Here is a 13,058-nt window from a genome sequence, read left to right on the forward strand (position 1 = left end):
GGAGGATTGAGCAGATTGGCTTTTTTTAATTAATATTTCAGTTCTTTGTGTTTTGGCGGGCAGGTTGCACGTGGCCCTGGTACTGAACGGACAGCTCCTTTCTCTTAGACTGTGTGCTGGGGGCTAGCAGTGTAGGAGGGCAGTGGCAGACCCAGGAGAGAGAAGAGAAAGAGGGAGCGGGAGAATGAGAACAAGTGCTGACTCTCCCCTCACCCCCTTTTTATGCCCCACACAGCCATAGGCTTGCCTCCCCCAGAAATTAACCTACTGATCTATATTGGTAAAATTAGTCATACTAGAAGCCTGCTCAGTTCAGCCACAAAAGGGGAGGAGAAAGCTTGTCAGACCCTCCTCTCTCCCCTGGGCTTACTACAAACAACTTTTCTGATGCTAGGAGGAGACCTTTGAAGATAAGAAAAGGCAAGTTCGCCTGCATTTTAGGAATCCCTCCTGCAGATGGGAGGATTCTTACTAATGAAATCTCCAGGATCACATTTGTTTTTAATGTTTTGAATCCTTGTTGAATAAAGTAATACATGCAGGTGAAATGTGTCTGTGTGTGTGTGTGTGAATACATATATGTGTGTGTGTGTATATATATCTGTATGTATATGTATAATGAGACATGGAAATAGAGTTGATATAGATATAGACATAGAGTCTGATCCCCAATTGAAGAATATTAATGATCTTGAAAAGCTTCTTCTTTTCTATTTAATTCAATTATATACTGCTTTCAAGCAAAGTTTCAACTTTCTTTTAAGGTTCACCTAGATATAAGAAAAAAGATGTAAGTAATTGTGAGCTATTGGTAATCACACGTTGTGTTCATTTAAAGGGAACTTGAAACTTTAAAATGTTATCAAAGAAATGTGAGTTGGAAAATTTAAGCATTTTTTGACCATGTGTCAAACATTGTAGATGTTCTCTGAGTCTAGGTCTCCTAAATAAAATACCTTTACAAGTTTGTGTTAAATTGAGACCTAGAACTTGTATCTCTATTTACATTTCTCCCCTTATGAAGGGTATTAATTACTATTGTTTCTCATTTTCAATTCTCCCCTCTTTCTGGGCATATGGGAAGGTTACACTCTCTCTCAGCGTTATACTTAACCAGTGCCACGTGACTAGATCTGGCCACTTATTTCTGGAAAAAAATATCACTTTCAGTTCAGTTCAGTCACTCAGTGGTGTCGAACTCTTTGCAACCCCATGGACTGCAGCATGCCAGGCTTCCCTGTCCATCACCAACTCCCAGAGCTTGCCTAAACTCATGTCCATCAAGTCGGTGATGCCATCCAACCATCTCATCCTCTGTCTTCCCCTTTTCTTCCTGCCTTCAATCTTTCCTATCATCAAGGTCTTTTCCAACAAAGGAACAAAGGATAATTTACTTAATTTACTAGTGCTAGACCCTGCAGAGCACTCCCAAACCTCCACCTTGAGATACTGTAGAGATAAGGATCTCAGTAGGTCCCTCAGGCTATGGAGATAGAGGCTAGCAGCAGGAGGACTCCAAACCCAGGATCAATTGTGTATTTGAGAGAAATAAACTTTTGATGTGTTCAACCACAGAGATTTTGGAGTTGTTACTACATTGAAGCATTTTGTAATTTAACTAATAAACTCCTTTAGAAGAAAAAAAAAAAAAAACCCTGCAGTAAGCTGTCCATGGTTGGAATTCTTAATAATTGACCTTTGGGGGGACATTATAAATCAACACTGCTCAAAAGAAATAAAATGTAAGTCACATAAGTAATTTTAAATATTTAGTAGCCACATTTTAAAGCAAAGAAACAAATAAATAAACATTTAATAATGTATTTACAAGTGTGTCCAAAATATTATCATTATAATTAGTACAAAAATTGAGATATTTCACATTATCTTTTTTATACTAAGTATCTGAAAATCAGGTATATGTTTCACACTTTATAACACATTCAGTTTGGACTAGCTTCATTTCAAATTGCCAATGCCTTCTAGTCAAAAACCACAGAACACACCTCTGCAGCTGAAGAAACTGGGTTTATAACTTGTAGCAAGAGAGGACATACATCACAAGGATCATGGAACATCCAACAAAAGGTATTAGGAAGAACTTATTATAGGATATATGTCTTGGTTGGGTGATTTCAGGGACGGGCAAGGAAGCAGAGGTTCACACTAGATAAAGTGCTCTCAGAAAGAGAGAATTTTATGATTGGGTATATCAACAAACCTTTTATTTTGCCATGCCACAGCTTGTGGGATCTTAGTTTCCCAACCAGTTTGGGCCACAGCAGTGAAAGCACCAAGTCCTAACCACTAGACCACCAGGGAAGTCCCCCAATGAACTTTTTATAGACAGGAAAAACTACAGCTAAAGTTGTATTGGTGAGGAAGCAACAGTCATCCGCATTAACCAAGAGATGTATATGCTGGGTGCTTCTGTGTTCTGTGTTCAGAGAGGCTTCCAGGGTAGCTTTAGTTCCGTCTTAATCCATCATGGTCACAGCGTGGCACTGTCTGATGTTGACATTCTGTGAAGGCTTGGGTTCAACGGGACACCAAGATCTGACTGTGAGTGTCAGTCAGGCTGGCCCACAGCAACACCAGCGCCTAACTGATGATACTAGTCCAACACTTGAACAATGGAGAATCGTTTTGCTTTTTTTTTTTTTTGTCTTCCTCAAAGTGCCTGTGTTAGTCTGGTTAAGTTCACCACAATAAAATATCAGTGACTGAGTAAAGGACAGAAATTTATTTTTTTACAGTTCTGGAGGCTGGAAGTCCAAGATTAAGGTGTTGGCAGGTTTGGTTTCTCCAGGAGGCTCTCCTTAGCATGCAGATGGCTGAGTTCTTATTCTTATTCTGTCCTTACATGGCCTTTTCTTTGCAGGTACACATTTCTGGTGCCTCTCCCTCTTCTTATAAGGACATGAGTCATTCTTATGGCCCATTTAACCTTAATTATCTTTTTAAAGGCCCCATCTTCAATTATAGTCACATGGGGGTTAGGGCATCAATATATGAATTTGGGGGGTGGGGACACAATTCAGTCCATAACAGTGTTCAATAGCCACATGTGGCTAGTTATTACTGCATAAGACAGCAGTTATTTCAGACAATCTGAAATTGATTGTGTCTACTTGTTAGAGAGTCACTTTGACTGGAGATATTTTCCAGTAGAATCAAAAAGATTTTTCAAATTTCACTGCTAGTGAAGAAGCTCTGGATTTTCTTTGGTCTCTCTTTCTCATCAGTTTTTTTTTTCCCTATCATGTAATGTACTGACTACATGATGAAGAGTTCTGTAATTAGGTGTGTGAATATGGCCTAATTTTCTGTGTTGGTGTGGAATTGCATAAGCAGTTCAATAAATGGGTGAAACATCTTTCTACTTTTTAGCATTTCTGAGTGTCCAGTCAATGAATCACTTCTTAAAAATAGGTTCTATGATGTCATAAAACACTAACTCTGTCATTTCAAGTCACCCTATTGACATTCTTCTCAACCAAGTAAGAGTCCTAACATAACCTCATCTCATGTTAGACACATCATCTTGGGAAGAGGTAGGATGACCTTCCTACAGTTATTTTCTAAAATGATGATAAAGACATTGTCAAGGTATACAATTTCTACATTTCAAGGATTTTGAATTTTGCTACCAACTGTATCTGAAATGCACTTGATCTCATCAATGAAAATAAACATTAAAAGGATGTCACTCTAACATTTTGCATTACTGCAGCTCCTCCACCACCAGAATCCAAATAACTGATGGGAGAGTTTCTCCTCTAAGTCAAAACTGAATGTGCCAAAGCAGAGCAGCTACATGTGCTTAGTTCTGTCACCATCTAAATCTTAGCATTCAGATTGGAACACACTCCTTTCAACGTATTTAACTAGGGAAAGAAACCTGTTCTCTTTAACTGCTGCCAGATAAATATATGAGAAGTAGATAGTGTTCAGTCATACAAAGAACCTTACACTGTATTATTTATCAGAATGTCTGCATTCATTACAGATATTTCTAATATATGGCACATATTTAATACATCACAGTCTATACATGTTTCCAGGTCTTGTACCAGAGAGAAATCTCAGTGCTAGACTTAATCTCTAATTCCTCCAAAAGGGAAGGCTTGAGAGGTGTCATTTTCACATCTGAAGATCACAAAACATTAACCCATACTGTCCCACTTTACTAAACTTCTTAAAATGGACCTTCCATAACATGATCTACTCCCAGGAAGATTATCGGGGTACCCCTCAGGGGGCAAAGCCCCAAGTGGGTTGCTTCTTTCCTGAGGTAATTTCTTCCTTCAGTTAAGACTCTCCATCTGAAGACAGGGAGAGAGAAAGGGAGTGAGTAGTTGAGAGCGGAAAAGGAAATTGATAGGGAGGGGATTACCAGAGGGCAGGAGTGCTGATGAGTTGTTTCTGGGACTGCAAGCTCCATCTTTCAAAAAGCACACTAAGATCCAGGGAATTGGTACTTCCCTGGTGGTCCAGTGGTTACGAATCTGCCTTGCAATATAGGGGACACAGGTTCCATCCCTGGTTGGGGAACTAAGATCCCACGTGCTATGGATCATGTGTCGCAACTAAGCCCATGAGTCACAACTACTGAGCCAGCGAATTATGAAGCCCATATGCCACAAATAGAGAGTCATGTGCTACAATGAAAGACCCCACATGACTCAACAAAGATCCTGCAAACTGCAACTAAGATTCATTGCAGCCAAATAAATAATAAAAAGAGACCGGCAATTTAGAAGGTGCATATAGGTTCCCTCGAGGCTTTCTGTGATTCCAGAATGGAGAATAGACTTGAGCAAAAAGTGTCTCCTGATTCTAGACTTCTGGAACACAGTCTTCTGATATGGAAATTAGTAGAAATGTAAACATTTCTACAAAGACAGACAAAGCAGAATTTACTGTTGGAAAGGATGAGTCATGGAAGAGAAACAACACTCTTCATCACAATTAGTAAACTGAAAGTCACTCAGTCGTGTCCAACTCTTTTCGACCCCATGGACTATACAGTCCATGGAATTATCCAGGCCAGAATATTGGAGTCGGTAGCCTTTCCCTCCTCCAGGGAATTGTCCCAAACCAGGGATTGAACCTAAGTCTCCTGTATTGCAGGCAGATTCTTTACCAGTTGAGCCACAAAGGAAGCCCTCATCACAATTAGAGCTGATACAAACCTAATGAGGCAACTTGGCTTATCAGCAAGAAGGTGATTTTCAGAAATAAATCATACCCAATCATTTTAAAGCACATTATCAGTTACAATGCTGGTTCATACATATTTAGCCCCCATTTAACATAACCTGGTTGTGAGAGAGAACAGAATGGTGAAGTAACTTGTCTAAAGTCACAGAGCTAATTTGTGGCAGGATTTATGCATTCTTTATCATCTTCCACTTGTTCAAAGGGAAATCAAAAGAGAGAAACTTAGCAATTGTCTAAGGACCACATGAACCCTATAACCAGAAATGACTTGGAAAGAAGGGGCATTATCACAGGCTGCCAAAAATGGCAGGACGAAAGTAGGAAAAAAAAAAAATTTTTTTTTTTAAACAAAGCATCCTGTTAGGTAAGATGTGCAATAAAGCAGGATTGGTGCAAATTTCTGGACAATATCCGTGGGCATTCCAGGCAGCAGACAGATAGTAGGAAACAAAGGAATAAGGTAAATATGGATGGACTAGGAGTTTCAAAACAAAACTATTCAAGGGTAAGTAAAAGACAGACGTGAGGTCTAAACAGCATGCACAGAGCGTGGAGATTCGGCAGGATTACATAATGAAGTCAAGAAAGTGTAAAGGCAAACACTAGCACAGCCAAGTTGAAGAATAAAAGGGAGATTGCACCAGAGATTAAGATAAATAAAATAATAAGCCATTGTTCCAGTACATAAGGAAGAAAAGGTCAATGGAAAAATAAACGGGACCTCTGAGAGGCTGCTGGGGTAATTGACAGAAGAAGCAGACAAAGCTCTTTTAGTAAAAAAAAAAAAAAAAAAGGCGGCCTTGGTTGCCTGGATGCCTCAAAGCTCCCCAAGGTTAGTAGGAGGGAGAAGAAGCAGAGGCAGGGGCTTGGGGTCAGCAACTAGGCAGACCCACAGTGGGTGGTTAGAAGGTAGGAGGTGAGACAGGTACTAGGGTGACCGGAACTTGAAACATTGAAGATGGAGAAGCACACGACCCTCCTCTCCCCAACCACATCACTAAGAAGATGCCCAGGATATTGAGCCCAAGGTGAGACACAAAAGCCTTTGGAAATTAGAAGTTGTTTGTTCTTGTTCTTTAGTTGCTCAGTCATGTCCGACTCTTTTGCAACCCCTATGGCCTGCCAGGTTCCTCTGTCCATGAAGTTTTCCCAGGCAAGAATATATTCAAGAATACTGGATCCTTCTCCAGGGGATCTTCCCCGACCAGGGATTGAACTCGTGTCTCCTGCATTGGCAGGCAGATTCTTTACCACTGAGCCACAGGGAAACCAGAGATTAGAAAGGAGGGAGATAAATGAGTAGGATCCCAGGAAGCATATGGGGACTCTGGGGCAAAAGTAGGGGGAGAGGAGAAGGAAGGGGAGGAAATGAAGAGGGGAAAGAGAGTGAAGGAGTGAATGAGAAGAAATGAAATTCAAAATTTTTTACAGACCAACATGTTAATTAAATCAAGGGAAAATACTTATTAGCCATAAAAGAAAGTGGGGTGGAGGGAGTGAGCTGTCCATTCCCTGGATCCTGAAGAGAGGCCCTGGACTATGTGGATGCAACCACAGGCGTCTGAGGTGCAGCTCTGGCCCTGGCCCTGTGGCTTATTTAGTTGTGTGACTTTACACTTTAGCAAAGGATAGGATCTTGTGGCCTCTGGAGTCCCTCTCAGCTAGATTTTCTTTGGTGCCATCTGTTCAAGGGCTGCAAAAATGGACCCTAAGGAAGCGGGGATGTCCTACTAACAAAACCTCTCTTAACAATTGCCCTCCTTTCGAATAATAATACCCAACACTTATTAAAAGCTCCCCTCGATCCAGACTGATTAAAAGGACAGATAGATAATAAGATTATTTTTCCACTTCAGCCTCACAACAGGCAGAGGAGCTAAGCGTTAGTAATTTATCTTCCGTTGTACAAGTGAGAAAATGAAGTAAGTTGCTCAAGTAGAATCGGGGATTGAAGCTCAGATTGTGTGGTTCCAAATCCGGCGGTTCTACAGCAGGACTATTAGCCATCTCAGTTACAAAGGGGCCCGGGAGGCCCGCGGTGGAGCCAAAACCACAGCCGCCGCAGAACTGGGAAGGACGTAGAAGAGGAGCTTGGCGGGTACCTCTGGCCGCCCTTGCGGCCTGGCTCCCGCGTTCGCGCCGCAGCCTCAGAGCGTCAATGCTGGGGCCGGCCGGCCAGAACCACTGTCTCCCGGGGATAGAGCCAGAGCCAGACCGTCCTGGGGGTGAGGAGATGGGGGGCAGACTCAGGAAGCCCCCCACACCAGTAAAGGGAGGGGCCAGATCTGGGAACCTGGATTTGCAGCCAAGAGTGTCAAGACGATCCTCTCTTACTACTACAGAAAAAACTTGGACCGGGGGCCTCGATGCCTCGATGTGGGTACCTCGTGTGGGTGCGTTCTGTTAGACATCTAGAAAGGAATGGAGACTGGGCATAAAAGGAGGAAATTAAAACCTGGTAAAAGTTTAGATGCAGGAGAAGCCAGAAGATGTAGTGAGGAGGGGGACGGGGGAGAGAGATCTGGATTTGAATCCGAAAGTCACTGAGTTCAAAGCTCTTGTGACCCAGGCGATCACTCAAATCTCTTTGAACCTCACTTTCACCGCTTGCCCACCTGCTGGGCGAGGGAGAGTCTTGAGCAGCCGAGCGCTTCAGGGTTCTCGTTGGCGCTCACACCTGTCTCACACAGATAGTAACACACTGTACCTACCTCATGATGCTTGACTCATACGGATGCTGGAAGGATGTGTAGGGTGACAACGCTCCTGAAGAGCTCGGAACCGAGCTCACACGTAGAAGTGCCCGGTGTTAGTGTTGCTGTTACTTAATTGCTACTCTTTGCTTTATCAAAAGAAAGTAACGGGAAGAGAGTGTGCTCTCGGGATCAGAGCAATCAACACTTGTAAATGTGCTTTAGTAAACGAGGGCTCAGGATACTGGAACTCCGGCCGGCTGACTTTCCGAAACCCCTAACACTCTCCAAGGTTAGACCAACGGAGGGAGGAGCGAGCGACGCAGCGCTGTCGTTTGCGAACTCACGCGTTTCTTAGCTAAAAGAGGCAAGTTTCCCTTGGGAGAGCAAGGCCTCAGCTTCCTGCCCAGGGAGAGCGCAGCCAGCCGGGAGACCTCCGGGCGCCGCGCCCTCCAGGGCTCGCCCGGCTGCCTAGGGTGAGCGCCCCCAGACCGCGCGGGGCTGGCGCCCCCAGACCCGCGGGGCTGCGGCTGCGCCGCGGGGAGAGGGTGGGCGCCCCGCCCCGGCCCAACTTAGCAGCTGCTGCAGCAGGGCGAGGAGTCCGCCCTCTCGGATGAGGGCCTCCGCTCCAAGTTGCACTGTTATCAAAGGGAAGACTTCAGACGAGAGAGTTCTGCCGCTTAATTTTCGACTAATACGTTCGCGGGGCTTTTTAATTGCTTGCAAATGCATTTTCTCTGTACGATTACGGAATCCGCGTTGCCTGTGGGCTGCAAGGCTACGGCGGAATACAGATCCGCGTTAGGCTTTTGACAAACAGCCGAGAGGGAGGGGCGGTAGGGTCCTGCCTGAAGGTTTTATAGGGGGGAAAAAAAAGTTTACAAAAAGGAAAGAAAGAAAAAGAAAACAGAATTTGTTTGTTTGATTTTTAAATCAATGACAACCCTTAAACTGAAATGACTGGCGAGTCTATCAGAAATGTTACTTTCTCCTAAATACCCCACAGTTCTTTCTAAAAATAGGCTGCCGTTTCTCATTTGCAATTAAGGTAACCTTTTTTCTAAAAGTGGACCTTTTCTTGTGGATGGATGGATGAATGGGATTGGGGGTAGGGAATACCCCCAAGAGGAAGAAGAGTTAGCGAATCCTCACTGGAAAGGCAAGGGGAGGGACCCTTAGAAAGACTTCCAGACTCAGCACCAGCTTAGGCAAACAGAAGAAAGGCAAGTTATTCATTTTTCTCTAGGGGTAGGGGTAGGGGAATCTGACCGCGAGCGAGCGCTTTACCTACTCACGTTGCCATGACTTTTCTCCTGTAATATCCCGGTCCATGTAACTGGATCAAGTTTTAGATTCCTGGCTCCCACCCGAATTTTCCTGATATTTGGAGCACTCTTCTCTCCCTAGCTTGTCTAGTCAGGAAAACTGAATGAACCAGGGATTATGATACTGTCTGGTGGACCCAACTTGTCTCCCTTTCCACCACCTGAAGGATTATTCCCCCACCCACCCACCTACCCACTATGGGGAGATGCCAGGAGAATCACACCAGAATCACACCAGTAGGTCCTTGGATAAGAAGATGCTTCGAGGTCAATACAATCCTGAGGGACTGTGAAACAGGGACCTCTGTGTGGTTGGCTCTTGGAGACCCTAGGCTGATGTCTTAGAAGGCTATCCAGCTCAGAGTGCTCAGAAGGTGAGAGATTCACAGGGTGAGGGCAGATAGAACCAAAACACCACCCAGATAAGACACCACTAAGATAGGACACTGTTTTTTGTTGGTTTTAAAAATCTCTAAAGGCACCTCTTCTCCTTATGTGCATCTGAAATAAAAAGTAAAAGGAGATGGGCTTGAAAGCTTGAAAGGGCCAGGAGAGGTACTGATGAACAGGTTTAACACCTCCTGGCCACTCTGGAGAGAAAATATTGGGTCGTCAGTGTTTTGCTGTTTTCCTGTACAAGTATCGTTCTGAAGCCAGGTCTTTGTGATCGTAAACATTGTCTCCTATTCTGCCATCTCATGTCTGGGTTATGGAATCATATTCCCCCACTGGGAACAGACCACACTAAATTTCATTATTAGAGAATGTACACAAGGCTGTCTTAAAGCTTGATGAATTCAATCTCTACCTTCCTCTAAGGAGGAAGGAAGAAAGAAAAGAAATGAGGAAAAACGGAGAGAGGAAATGAGAAATCTTGGTTGGTGTATGTGAATATACAAGGAAGGGTTTTTTTTTGTTGTTGAAAAATGCCCATGTAATTACAGTCCTTAACTACTCTACTTCACTTAGCATTATGCAAGCAATTTTGTAGGGAAAGTCCATTCAAGCAACAGGAAAAAAAATGTCCATTTGGAGGAGCAAAAGGAATTCCAAGCAGGAAGAAGCAGGAGGAGGAGGAGAAATATATTTTAATAAAACTAGGGATAGGCCCTTGCTTGTTGCTAATTGTCTACAAAACTCAAACGCACAGTAGGTGGCAGACCTTTTCCATGGAGATGCTTGGGACTGGATGAAAACTGAGGTGACCGATATGCTACCAGCCTAGAAGATCCCCTGGAGAAGAACATGGCAACCATTCCAGTACTCTTGCCTGGAGAATTCCATGGACAGAGGAGCCTGGTGGACTACAGTCCATGGGGTCACAAAGAGTCAAACTCGACTGAAGCGACTTAGCATGCATGCTCTCAGAAGCCCAGGACAGGTCCTGAGCTTCCCGTATCAAAGTCTGAACTATAGGAAACCATTCAGAAACCCTCTTCTCCAGCTCTGGATCCCAACCAAAACAGTTAGTATAGATATAAAGATTTCCCTGCAGATCTGTAAAGCGACTGCAGTGGAACAATCCCTCCTGGAGTGAGGAGCATAGAATCAGAAGGCAGAACAGAAGCGCTGGGTGCTAAGAGAAACCCTCTCCAGCTTCTAGGGTTCCAGGCTGGTGCTCTGTGCTTTTATGAGCCATCTCGAGTGGGCGGGAGCCAGCCGAGCCTCGGGGCTCAGGCTGGGATGCTCACTATCGGTTTCCTGAGGGAGGGAGCCCCAGGCGATTGTCACTGTGTCTCCAACTCGCCTTGGCCAGTTAATTCAATTACGCCGCCCGCTGGAGAATGTGTGGCCAGTCGCTCTCCCGGAAAGGGCCCAAGCAGAGAAAGAGGAATGAGCTTTGCTGAAAAGCCCAGCCTTTTGGATCAAGCAAGATGGCATTTATTAATTGCTTAAGACTATTAATTGGATGGGAAGGGAAGATGGGGGAGGGGTCTGTCTGACAGAAACAAATCCTGTGTTCTCATATCACACACAGAACACATACACACACACAGCACACACACACACACAGCACACACACACACAGACACACAGACACCAAGCACAGCACACACCTGCCTCGATGAGTTTCTTTAGAAAGGGGGCGCGTTGAGCAACCCCAGAGCAGATGGAAGGGAGTTGCTGACCAGTATGTGCATATGGCACACATGATTCCCCCAACTTCTCTTTCAGGGACAAACAGCTTTTTTTTTTTTTTTTTTTTTTAAGTTGGGATGAGGCGAGAGGAAGCAGTTGGTCAAATGGGGTTTCCCTACAGTTTTGAGACGCTGGTGCAGGAAGCTGGGGCAGTCGGGTGAGAGGAGCACTTTCCAAAGAACACGTGGGTCCTGGCAAAGTAGACTCCTAAGCAAAAAGAGAAGCACTTTATCCTCCACACTTCATCACCTTTAAATACAAGTTATTATTATTATTATTATTTTTATCCTCACCCTTCACGATCTTTAGTGTCCTCTAATATCACGGTGAGGGCAGCGGTGGGAGGTCTAGAAGCATAGTAAATGAAGCCCTGGGCGTCTTTTGTCTTGGCACCTAGAAGTCACTCCGGAGAACAGCGAGGGGTTAGGGAGTGGAAGGGAGAGGTACATTCACCAGGACTTCGGTGATGTCCAGAAGGATTCAGATGGCCGAGGCAATCAGAGGTCATTCTGTGGATGTACTCATCTCGAGGCAAAAGCTCATCACCGGGAGGATCAGAAGTGCAGGGGCTGGCTGTGGATCTTTGCCTCGACCAGGACAAACGCAGGGCCAAACAGGCTGGGACAAGCAGGCAGAGCAGGCGGCCAAGATATCTTGGGCCTCCTGGTCATTCCTGAGGGACAGGGTTTTGCGTCTGCTGCCTGGACCTAAGCCGGGGAAAGAAGGTCCCTTCAACTTCAGTGGAGATGTATCTGACAGTAGGGGAGCTGGGGGAGGGATTTGCAGCTTGTCTGAGAAGGGGCCATCCTTCTCAGCTGGGACTTACTGGGAAACCAACAACAGTCACCCAGGGAAAGAAAGGGTGTCTGGCCATTCCCCAGGTAAGCTTCAGGCCCTACACATTCTTCTTCTGCGGGGGAAGTATTGTAGGGGTGGAAGTTCCTGCTGGAAGGTCGTGGGAGCAGGCTCCCACGGACAGTTGTTTTGTCTGTGGGCTGAATATAGAGGCCTTTCTTGGTCCTGCCAAACAAAAGGTTTCACTGCAAGCATTTTTGGAAGTCATCTTCTCAGTGGCAATGGCCCTTATCTTACCCCTCCTACTTAAAGACCAAGTTGGTCGGTCATTCTTGCTTTTCATCTTCATTAGGCTGGTTTCATTAAACCAAAATATGGAATTTCAAGAAGTTGGGAGGGAGGCACGTGCACACCTTGAAAAGGGCAGCAAGTGTTGGCAGCTGACCCTTGCTCAGGACTGAAGCATCATGGATCTCCATTTCAGAAAGTGCATTTCAATTCTTGTCGTGTGCCTTTGTCCATTTATATAAAGCGAAGAGCGCTGAGTGACAGCCCCAGTTAGCCTGCATGAGCAGATCCTAATAAACCCTCCCAAACCCCGACCTAAAAAAAAAAAAAAGCCACATGCCTGTTTGCCTGCGGCTTATTATTAAGACACCTTCTTAGCTTAAACACTTAAAAGCTAACCAAATGAAATGGCAATTAAGACCAAATTACCCCTTCTATCTCTGAGATGAGTCTGTGGGGCCAGCCAGTTCTTAGGAGATAGGCAGAGTTGGCTAGCGGATCAGCAGAGCCTCAGTATTGAGGGCCTGTAGCCACAGCTACCCCCTCCAGGCGCTAGAGCACTTAGTGTGGGAAGCTGAATTTTGAACGAAGTAAA

This window comes from Bos indicus, chromosome 23, assembly GCF_029378745.1.
Source record: "Bos indicus isolate NIAB-ARS_2022 breed Sahiwal x Tharparkar chromosome 23, NIAB-ARS_B.indTharparkar_mat_pri_1.0, whole genome shotgun sequence".
NCBI lineage: Eukaryota > Metazoa > Chordata > Mammalia > Artiodactyla > Bovidae > Bos > Bos indicus.